Consider the following 12596-nt stretch of genomic DNA (forward strand, 5'->3'; position numbering starts at 1 on the left):
GCTACCTAATTATGTTGGGTTTACAGAGGCCAGATAGCAAAATGTGTGACCACACGCAGCAAACATACATGACATGCTACCCACGACAGGAGCCACATCTGGACCCTGATGGGCCCTTCCAAAGGTGCCTACCAGAAGAAGAAAGGCTACATGGAGTGTGTATCCATCTCCTTAACCACCGGGATTGCACAAAGGTGGTTAGTCCCATTCAGAGACTCAGGGAATTGTGGGGAAGAGTGGGTTTTATCAGCTAACGTGGAAAGTGGCTGTGACTCTGCTCCCTATCTTTGGCTTTTCACCAATAATAAGAGGCTCCAGTGAGGCGGTGGCCAAGAAAGGTGGTCAGTCAATGATTCTGGAAGGAAGTGACTGTCACCCCAAGTTTGAGCCAGTGCCTTTGGCATAATAACTGCAACACTACCAACCAGGAGAGAGAGGGTGACCCAAAGATATCAATGGCCAAATTCCAGACTCAGATGATCACTGCTTACTGTTATTACAGAATCAGAGAGGATTTCAGAATCTGAGAGACAGAGACAGAGGCAGAGAGAGACAGAGAGTACAGGACAAACAGAAACACAGAGGACAAAGCGTGAGGAAGCAACCACCCATCCACCCATCCATCCATACGAATGAGAGGCAAAGGCAACAAGAAGGAGCTGATACAGGGATAGGCAAGAGCAGAGGTGGAGCAGGGAGTGGGACTGAATAGAGGCAAACACCATTTCTTCAAGTGCGACAGTTCGCTAAAGAACTTGGCTCCAACCCCGGCATGAGGAGCGAACAGGTAAGCTGCAGCCTAGGCCTGCATTTCCTGCAGAGACCGCTGCCGGCTCTGTTGAACTGCCCGAGCGGTGCTCCCTGCTCCCCTGATGGGGACGAACAACCGGCCTTTGTTCTATTTTCCCAGCTCTGGTGCAAATGAACGGGGGCAATCAACACAACAGCACATCAGATGTGGATTATTGGGTTAGGAGGGGACCCAGATCCCAGAAACCCCCCACCAAAGAGACGGTGAAAAGGTCTGAAGAGAAAGCAGAAGGCTGTGGCTGGGGTGATGTGCCAATTAAGAGGGCTTGTTTGGAGCCACTTGGAGTGGCAAGGCGACCAGTGCATGTAAATGATCAAAAGCAGGCGGGACCCTCTCCCATCAGTCACAAAAGATGCTTAAGGCCGGTTCCTTTGAATGCTGTTTTAGTAGTGGTCTCATACAATACATCTTAAGGAACATTTATACTGTGTTCACTGTGCATTCAACTGTGGCCACTTCAAAGGTTTAGCCAAGTATTTTATGGCCATGGTAAAGGGCTCTTATTGATTTAAATTACAAGCTTGGCTCCCGTCAGCTCCACTTGAGGGCAAAAATGCAATAAACTATCCCACAGCACAAGAGACAGACATATCGCATTGAAAATCTTAAAAGATCCTTTTCACTATAATCACTCTCAATGATATTTATTTATATGGGCAAGGTTATCAGAGAGATTTGTCTACAATCTTTAAGCTTTGGGGGTTTGTCTCACTTTGAGGGTTTGCTTTTTTAAAAAAGCTAGTTCTAACCTAGGCCAAAGAAAGGTCATAAGTGCATTCCATGTCCCCCCGCTTGGTCTTCCACAGCTCCCCGACTACGCACAGAATGGTCTTTCCAAAAATAGTGACACTGACATACTGGCCATCACGGCTGAGGGATTACGGTTTTCAGTCCTCCGATCATTTGCATATCCTGCAGGCCAGACTCAAATGAATGAGAGGTGTCAAGGCTTGAATGACAAGCCTATCAAGGCGATGGAAGGCTGTCCCAGGATTAACTGTCACGGAGACAAACTCCACTCTGGAGACAGAGCCATGAGCCCGCTATTGGAAGACTGTAAAACGGAGGGGGGGCGCAAAGCTGTCAATACGAAACGCTGTTTATGCTCCTCGCTAAGCCCTGTGATCATCAGCACAAAGGAAGTCACCTTATGCTAAGAAAAAGAGAGAAAGCCCAGGCAACCAGCTGTGGTCTGCCTCCTTCCTGGCTCCTTTATAACAATTTGCCTGAAACATACCCAGGACAGAGCTAACCCCCGGACATACACAGAAAATAGCAAATGACTATTATGTATCTGACATTTGAAATAACATGTTTCTGGAGGGTTGGCATTACAAGAGTCATTTCACTTCAAAATGTTATTCCTAATGTAATTTTTTAAAATTCATAAGAGGCACTTGCTAGAATTCAGTGTAGCACTAAAGTCACTCAAAAGACAGAGGTCAAATTCATTTCATTTCTTTTATGTTTTCTTCTCTCTGCGAGATGAAATAAATGATTAAGCCTAGAACACTTGGCAGTTCAGCGAATGTGCTCCGTGGCGCCATTACAAGATCGATTTTCTCAATACAGGAGTCTTTCTAGGGTGCACATTGCTTAGCTGACATCTGTCGCCGTTGTCATGGCAGCGCTCTCTCCAGCATAGTGAGAGGTCAGGCCTGACAGGGAAGGCCTCGCCAGCTCTACCCCAGTCACTTCAAGGTTAACAGCCAATGGACCAAAGAAATAGGCAATTATAGTACAGTCAATTCCGGTTAAGGAAATATCTGAGAAGTAAATATGCCTGATAAGTGAATGGAAATGAAACAGCCAATGCTATTGATGCAATCCCATAATATCAATATCATTTTGTGGTGCAGTTTGGGTGTCCCTTGTAAAATTTCCATGGTCGGAGAAATGTGGCAAAAGCAGGGATAAGCAAAACTTCATTATGTTGCCATTAGCCTCTGTATTTGAAGAACAGGATTCCCACAAATGGACAGATGACTAGCAGCCGAGGAAAAGCAATACTTCTTCAAGGAAAAAGTACAAAGAGGATCCCCTGGGTCTCCATCCCCTCTTGGGTTAGTCTTCTGATATTTCCAGCTGCATGTATACCTCAGGAAGATTCCCAGCCTTTTAAAGGAAATTGTCATTAAACTCATATTTCTCCTTGCTACCCCAGAGTTACTAAATTTATTCTTTATCCAAGCGAAAGTCGTTTCTACAGTATCAACGACCCTCAAAAATATCAAGGTTTCCAAATTACCAACATGTTGGAATTAATCATTTCTAATGATCTACATTTCTACTAAAGCATAACTTTTGATAGACAGAGAAAAAGCGTTATTATAATAGACATTCTCTGAATAGAATTAGAAAAATGACAAGTGGAACTAAAATGTAAAGATTTTCAATTACAAGTTGCATACCCCAGGAATTCAGTTACTGACAACCCCTTGCAGGTTGCAATACTTGAAATTCATTATAGTACATACATTCACATTACCCACTCCTGATTAAATCCTGCAGTTAGTATAGAGATCTTCAGATTTCATCAAACGTCTGAAAGAATGGCAATGACTTTTCGTCAGCTGTGAGATTTTTGTTGCTCACAAAGAAGAATAGAAAATCAAAGGTAAAAATATATATACATATTGTCACTGTGGTTACTTGTCTCAGATTTTTGTCAAGAGATTCTTGGCTATGGTGGCTGTAGACCTTGGTGACTGCTGAGGTCTTTGGTCAATCCCTGGCCACAGCAAGAAGTGGAATCTCAGCCAGCAGTTGTCAGGCTGCTAACTTTTCCCCAGAGTCCTCACTACTAAACTGAAGCCATTCATGTCTTCACAGTGAAAGCTGATTTAGCACCTGCTGATGACACGCCCTTCAGCCTGATGGTCACTTGAGAACCAATGGCTTCATTTGAAAATTCAGCATTATTATAGAAGGGTTACGTACGGATGCGAGAAAGAGTAGCCAACTGAAATTAGCTTGAGCATAGAGAATTTTATTGTAAGGACACAACAGGCAATCCTGAAAAGAATAGGAAGCACAGACAGGAAACGAATGAGATACAGGCCAAGTCAGAACTAGAACTGAAACTGGAAAGCCAGAAACCAGAGTTAGGCTCTCTATGTGGATTTCACCTCTGTCTCACTCTTCTTTTTTCGCCTCCCTCTTTCTCTTTCCACAAACTTCCTCTGCTTTCAACACAGATTAACCTGGAGCAAGCTTTCACTTCCAGCACCATCTTCATGTTACTGACTGAGTTTCTCAATGCCCAGACTTCAAATACCTGTAAGACAGAGTCGGCTGAACTCAGCCCAGACAACAGACTGGTTCGCCCATGGTCAGTGCTGGGTTGGATTTAGCCTGCTGTCGGGGTAAGAGTGGGCATTAGACCTGACTGCCCGGGGCCACCCTGTCAGCAAGGTCAAGGCACATACTCAAAACATGTCTGCTATGTCTTCTTCAAGGCTCAAAGGTGACATATAAATTGAAAATTCCCCACATGCCCAACGGCTTTAATGATGAGCAAGAGTTCTAAAACAACGTGATGCTGAGATAGTTACTCAACAATAGGACCATGAATTTGCATTAGTTGTAATATTGTCAGTGTCCTTCCTGTCAGTGTAAAATGACTAACCATGAAACACACACACACACACACACACACACACGCACACTCTTCTTTCTTCCTTGCCTAATGACAGATAAAACAAACATACATTCTTATCATGACCTGAACCAAAGTCAGATGCTCAACCAACTGAGCCACCCAGGCACTCCACAGATTTTAAAAATGTTGATGAAGTCCAATTTATCAATTTTTTTGGCTATGGTCTATTTCATTTCAATCATTTCCATTTGGGTTTTTTATAACTTGTATTTTTTCACTGAATTTTTTTCCCATTTGTTTCAACAGAATTTATAACTGATTGTTGAAGTTCTTTTATGGTGATTGCTTTAAAATCTTTAGCAGGTAATTCCAGTGTCTGATTCAGCTCAAAAAATATATACATACACACACACACACACACACACACACACACACTTTTTTTTTTAATGTTTTATTTATTTCTGAGAGAGGGAGAGAGAGACAGAGAGACAGTGGGACCAGGGGAGGGGCAGAGAGAGAGGGAGACACAGAATCTGAAGCAGCCCCAGGCTCCGAGCTGTCAGCACAGAGCGTGACGCGGGGCTCGAACCCACGAACCGTGAGATCATGACCTGAGCCGAGTCGGACGCTTAACTGCCTGAGCCGCCCAGGCGCCCCCCACACACACTCTTGACCCTTGGCCTTCACAACGAACTTTGCCAGCATTACACCCTATGTCCACTGTAGCCTGCATGTGCCTTGCACTTCAGCTTAACCTGCACTGTTTTCTGTTCCCTGTTCCAGCCCCACCCTCTCCTTTCCTCCACGGCCCCCTCCACACACTGTTTCCATTCCATCTTCTCTCTGGGCTGCACTATAATTAAATATAGCTAACACACAGAGTCTCTCAAAGAATAACCAGGAAGTAATGAATGGCTGCTAGAAGTGGGGTCTTTTCTCAAGCAGGTAGTTTAAATGGACACTGATGTCACTGGTTGAGAGAAAGCAGACAGGGCCTATCCTTGAGGGTCAGCTGAGATGCCGGGTCCCTCATAAAACCTTCCCTTGGCTACCCAGATGAAAAATCGATAATCCCTTCTCCAAGGAAGCATTTATTGTCTCCATCACAGTTTTCCAAATGTAAGAACTTAGGGACTCTTAAAATTACAAGCCCACAGACCTCAGCCTGAGGAGCATTGCATTAGAAGTTAAACCCTGTCACCTGCGGACCCATTTGAGCATGCTGAGTCATAAACTTGGAACCTGAAATTACATGGCAGTTCTAAGTTATTGGGTTGACCTCCAGATGATCCAGAATATTTTTCTACTAATATCTAGAGGATTATTAAAATAAGAACAGAAATCATCATCATCAAATCTCAATTTTAGGGGCACCTGGGTGGCTCAGTCAGTTAAGCACCCAACTTTGGCTCAGGTCATGATCTCCCAGTTTGTGAGTTCGAGTCCCGTATTGGGCTCTGTGAGGATGGCTCAGAGCTTGGGGCCTGCTTCGGATTCTGTGTCTCCCTCTCTCTCTGCGCCTCCCCGGTTTACACTCTTGTCTCTCTGTCTCTCTCTCTTTTTCAAAACTAAGTACTTTTATAATTTTTAAAAAACCTCAATTTTACATAAATTTAAATCTCTAAATAAATTTAAATCTAAAATTTAGGCCTATGTAGTCTGGCATGCCCAGAAAACTCTCATTCCAAATCACTGGGTCCACATGGAATTAACCAGATATCAGCTCTACCATTTTGATTTAACTTTGTAGCTCTGGCTTCTAAAGAACACGAAACATCCTCTATAGCTTAGTAAATTATATACCTTCTATTTACACTTGATCAAAGTCATAAATCCAGAGCTTGTTTTGGATGGTGATAGATTTCCAACTTGTTCACCTGTAAATCCAAAATACCAATCCTGGTATTTTATAGACTCCGTGATTTTAGACACACCATCTGAGCAGGAATGCCTATCATTTGCCAGAATAAAAGAACTGCTTTATATGCTCACAAGTTATTTAAAACACACACACACACACACACACACACACACACACACACACACACACACACAATGTCCAGTATTGACTTCATTTGAAGGTTTTCTGCTTCTTTGTCATCTCTGGTCCAAACTGAGAATCACTGTGGTAGAGACAGAGATAACTCTTTCCTATCCTGTCTTATCTCTGAGTGATTTTTTTTCAGTTTTGGGCTGAGGCTATTTTTTTTATTATTTTTTATCTAATATATAAGATGCCAAGAACTGTGCCAGCATCTGAGAATACAACTATCTCATAGCCTCATGGGGAAGGCAGATATGTAAATAGATAGTGCAATGGAATAAACGGCATAAACTCTGCAAATGAGGTATATACTAAAGGCTATGAGAAAGAAGAGAGACAGTAACACTAAGGAATTTTAGAAGAGTAGTACCTGTTTTCACTAACCAGAATTAGTACCTCTTCTCACTAACCAAAAGAAATCTGAAGAGGATTTTCACTTTTTTTAAAAGATTGTTTTAAGTTTATTTTTTTATTTGGAGAGAGATAGAGAGTATGAGCAGGGAAGGGGCTGGGGCGGGGGGAGGAGGGGGGAAGGAGAGGGAATCCTAAGCAGGCTCCACACTGTCAGCACAGGGCCCCATGCAGGGCTCCAACTCACAAACCATGAGATCATAACCTTGAGCAGAAATCATGAGCATGACATTTAACCAATTGAACCACCCCAGGGGCCAAAGGATTTTCACTTTTATGAAGAAAGCCATCAGTGTACTAATAGCGTTTCATAAAAGTGAAGTGACATAAACTTTTGGAAAGCAAGAGATACCTACATTGCTGCATAACAATTACCCCAAAACATAGCAGCTTAAAGCCAACTTTTTTTCACCCTCACAATTTCTGTGAGTCAAGGATCCGAAAGCTAGCTCAAGGTTTCTCATTAGGTTGCAATCACAATCACTCACATGGCTGTTGGCAGGACTCAGTTTCTCTTGTGGACATCTCTGTGGGGCTGCTTGAATGTTTTCATAAAGTGGCAGTGGGATTTCCCAAGAATGAGTGAACTGAGAGACAGAGACAGACAGAGAAAGAGAGAGAGGTCCTAATCTTAGACATCACACATCAATAGTTTCTGCATCATAGACTTGTTTAACAGTTACACAGTACAGCCCACACTTAAAGGCATAGCAATTAAGCCCCATCTTTTGAAGGAAGAAGTGTCAAAGATTTATTTTGAAATCATGAGTATTGAAGCCTGAATAGGAGCTTTCTACAGAGAAGCTGAGAGAACAATTTGGGCAGAAGGAAGAGATGTACAGGTGTGGGAGAACATGAGTTTCAAGAAAAGCAAGGAGTTCCCTGGAGGTGTTCAAACTTATCTCGGCATTTTAATTAGACAAAATCTTACAAAAATGCACAGTATTCAAAACAAATAAAACTAGCTCTGATATGGTTGAAGCTAGGTGGAGGAGGGAGAGAAGAAACTCCCACTCCAAGGCAGACTTTATGAGAACTCCCTCAAGGCCCAAGAACTTGGTAATGTTGTCTGAAAATCACTCCTATAGGCAACAGATCGTAGTGCTTGTCTATAGGTGCAAGGCATATTCTCTATTCAACTTTGTCTTATCAGGTAACAAATTGTGCACTTGTCCTATCACTGATCTGTAACTAAATTTTAAAAATTCTCATTAAAAAGAGAATAATGATCTTGTTGCAACACAAGAAAATTCCAATTTAATAATTGGTTATATTCTAAGAGTTCACATGTAAGAAGGATCTTCAGAGCTCTGTGTATCAGTTAGGTATTGCCACAAAGATGCTGTGTAACAAACTATCCCAAAACTCATTTAAACAACTTAAAACAACAATCATTTATTTTCACATATCTGCAGGCCAGCAGACGAACTCATTTAAGCTGGTGCCCAGCTCCATGGCTTCACTGCAAGCTGCAACTCTGTTAAATAAGTAGCTGCTATCCACGGAAAGCTCAACTCATCGACAGACTACAAGTGCGTAAGGCACAAGAGGGCAAGCAGAAAAAGACAAAGCCTCTAAAGACCTAGGGAGAGAACTGGCATACTTTTACCCAGATGGGGTTGGCCAACACAAAGTCTTCTGGATGACCTTAAGGTAAAGAGATAGAAAGATACACTGTATACTCCTCCCACATGAGCCTAAATCAAAGGGGTGAAGAATTGGAGTCGATCATTTCAATCTATTAGCATTTTTCCTTAAAAACAAAATTGTAAATTGTAGTTTATCATATTAGCTCACCAAAATGGACCTAATGCTAAGAGGAATGACATCATAGCCTAGAATCAGGTGGTTCTACAGTACAGTCACATTTTTTTAAGTAAGCTAAATTTGTCTCCCCGGCTCACTTTCTTTATTCCCTTAACAGTGTTCCCATTTCTCCCCAAGTGCCCTATATCTTCATGGCTGCCCTAAACCCCTCAACTCTGTGCCACATCCATTCCTCACTTGGTTCCTCCCGATTATTTCAGCATCCTGAACTCTCAACCCCTCACTGTGACCCCTCCCAACCAGCTGCCTAAAGGAAAACTATCTGATTGATACAATTTATACTCACATATGAATGGCCCCTTGTTTCTTCACACTTCCCAAGACTTTTGACTTTTTAAAGGGACCTGTCCCATGGCCCAGTGATTCTCACGCTGGTGAGATGCAAGACTAAATACATCAGTAAAAGCGAAAGGTCTGGGGTATTTTCAGAAAAGGGGACTATGTCTTAGATAGGTTTTCCAGTCCTTCTTATTTTGTGAAGGAACATGTCATTCAGACATGCAGAGCCTGCTCTATTCACTTTATTACTCTCAGTTCCAATATTTTCTTTTCCTTTCTATGCTGCTACAGGGAATTGAACTCACCAGGAGAAGATAAATGTCAGTATTATGATTTACATCTCATTACAAGACCGGTGTTGTTTCCCATTCTGAAATTTACTCCATAGGCCAAATCTTTAAAGACTTTCTTTTTTATCTTTCAACATTAAAATGACATATTTCAACATGAAATAGGCCTACTTTGACTTAGGAAGAGCTTAATGGTTTGTCCCTTGTACTGGGTTTTCGTATGAACATCCCTAGTTTAAACGAACAAACAAAAATAGCAATTATTGTCTTGAGAACATTGTTGTTAATCATATCTGAAATAATGTTTTCTTTTAAAGGCAGATCATAAAGGAGGATTCCAGGTATTAAATTTTAGTAATACCACTTTTCTATTCTGTTCAAGTGTCTGTGTACCGACAAAGAGAAGCGGGAAGTGGAAAGTTAAGGACTGAAGGTACCATGTAAAAGACTAATATGAATAATTTGGACCAAAAAAATACAGCTTTATTGATCTTAAGGAATGAATTTACGTATGGTTCTTTATTTCTGCTGATGTTTCATGACCAAAAATAGCAATGCCTATAGGCCTTGTGACAGCATTATTATGCCATATTTTAGCCATTTCAAGCAGCCTCTGAAATAGTCAATATCCTCCCCCATCACTTTACCATGCAAACTATAGTACCTAGCATCAAACTACCTGAGGATGGGCCAGTAGCAACAATGATTTCTCTTCCTGTCTAGCTAAGTGTCGATAACCCATAGCATCAACCTCAGGTAGGCTATGCTAGGTTAGGATTTGGGGTGTTGGGGTTAAGAGTTCACTTTTTCTTTACATTGGCCAATGTAGCTGGCTCTCTTTCCAAATTCCATGCTACCCAAGAAAGAATGCTTTTCTTTGTTTCTTAACAATCACATTCTGATGAAGTCTAAGTACAGTCAAAACTCTCAGTGAGAACTGCAAAAGGCAGGGTGTAATAAGGAGTATGACTGGAAAGGTAAGCTCTAGCCTTGAGTGGCAGAGTAACCAATCACTCACCAGTCGTGAAGCTGTCTTTATTACTGGCTCATCTAGAGTGAACTCACAGGTTAATGGCTAAAATGAGACATAGGGTTCAGAACAATGGTGCACATTCCAGATCCTACATTTACCAGCCAAGCTACTTAACCTTTCGATGCTTGGTTTTGTTTTGTTTTGTTTTGTTTTGTTTGTTGTTGTTGTTGTTGTTGTTGTTTTACCTGCAGGTAAGGATAATAGTACATACGTCTTAGAGTGATTATAAAAATGAAACGAGTCCACCTGTTTGAAGTGTTGAGAATATTGCCTGGCCACCATCATGTCCCTACCATTGTTATCTGGGGATTCGTCTTAACCAGGCTGGCTCTCTTTCCTCTTAATTCAGATGTTTGAGAACAGCTGAGTTAGCCCATGGTTGATTCACATTTGTGAGTTCCTTCCTAAACGGTGCTATTTGAAGTGCAGCTTGTATAACCACTCAGATCTTGGTCTGAAGATGTTCATTCCCTATGAGCTAGCGACGCTAGTCTCAGGCATATACAACAGAGAAATTTTTAGACCAAGAGACTAGACTGGATCAGAATATTCATGGAAACATGGCTTGAATAGCAAAAAGTGGAGACATACAGATGGTCAGAAAAGGATGGATAACAGCGCCTGGGTGGTTCACTCATTTAAGCATCCTACTCTTGATTTCAGGTCAGGTCATGACCTCATGATTCATGGGATCCAGCTCCACAGTGGGCTCTGTCCTGACAATGCAGAGCCTGCTTGGGATTCTCTCTCCTTCTCTCTCTGCCCCTCTCCCGCTCATGTGCATGGGAGCTCGCTCTCTCTCTCTCTCAAAACAAATAAACATTTAGGGGCACCTGGGTGGCTCAGTCAGTTAAGCATCCAACTTTGGCTCAGGTCATGATCTCACAGTGTGTGAGTTCTAGCCATGTCAGGCTCTGTGCTGACAGCCTGCTTGTGATACTTTGTCTTCCTCTCTCTCTGCACCTCCTTGGCTCGCACTCTGTCTCTCTCTCTCTCTCTCTCAAAAATAAACAAACATTAAAAAATAAATAAACACTTAAAAAAGATAGACAAAATAAGTCTTAAAGTATTCACACAACAGAATAACAAACAGTAGTGAGTATGAAGAAAGCATGTAACATGAATCAATTTAGACAAATCTCACAAATATAATACTGAGTGAAAAAACAATTCATAGAAGAATAAAAGAGTTTGGTTCCATTTACATATAGTTCAAACATGGTCAATGTTTCCAAAAAGCAGGAGCATGGGAGAAGTTTAAATAATCAGAACTTGAAAACAAAGCCATAATAGAAAAAAATCACATCATCAAAATATAAATAGTTATATGCATGTCAGGAGCAAAATATGCATAAAATTATGATAAGGGTTACCTCTGGGAGTAAGAAAGGTGCTATTGGAGACTGAGTGGTAGTAATAAGTACTATATTTCTTAATTGGGGGAGGGGGGTTAGATGCATAGACACTCATTATATCCCAAAGTTTATCCCAAATTTATGAATTTGAAGTTAATTTAATATTGTATTCAAAAGTTCTTAAATGAAGAGGCATCTGGGTGGTTCACTTGGCTAAGGATCTGCCTCTTGATTTCAGCTCAGGTCATGATCTCACAGTTTGTGGGTTCAAGTCCCACATCAGGCCCATGCTGATGATGTGCTCTCTCTCTCTCTCTCTCAAAATAAATAAATAAACTTTAGAAAGAAAAAGTTCGGGACCCCTGGGTGGCTCAGCTGATTTAGCATCAGACTTTGGCTTAGGTCATGATCGCAAGGTTCCTGAGTTCAAGCCCTGCATGGGGCTCTGTGCTGATAATTCCCAGCCTGGAGCCTGCTTTGGATTCTATGTTTCCCACTTTCTTTGCCCCTCCCCTGCTCACTCTCTCTCTCTCTCAAAAATAAATAAACATTTAAAAAAAGTGATAAAAAAAAGAAAAAATTTCTTCAATAAGGATAAACTAAACAAAGCCACTGCCTTGCCTAGGGCGCCATCCCTTTTCCCTCAGGTGGTGCACCCACACACACAATGGTGGCAGCGGGGACTTAGAAGGCTCTGGTTCCCTCTCTTCTGTTACAGGTGGGCACTGTTCTGCAGATCTTTCTATTTAATGACATGCAGTAAAGGCAGGTTGGAGAAGCACTCTCCTCTATTTACATGTCTGTTTGGTTTCTTAATATAAGAATGCAGCCTCCCGCCCAAATGATATAACGCCTGTTCTCACAGACACTACTCTACCTAGAAATGGAAGCACAAAACCACCCGATCCCACGGCTATAGTCACTCTGCTTTCTTCAGTCAGCTTC

Source organism: Crocuta crocuta, unplaced genomic scaffold (assembly GCF_008692635.1).
Source record: "Crocuta crocuta isolate KB4526 unplaced genomic scaffold, BGI_CrCroc_1.0 scaffold197, whole genome shotgun sequence".
Taxonomy (NCBI): domain Eukaryota; kingdom Metazoa; phylum Chordata; class Mammalia; order Carnivora; family Hyaenidae; genus Crocuta; species Crocuta crocuta.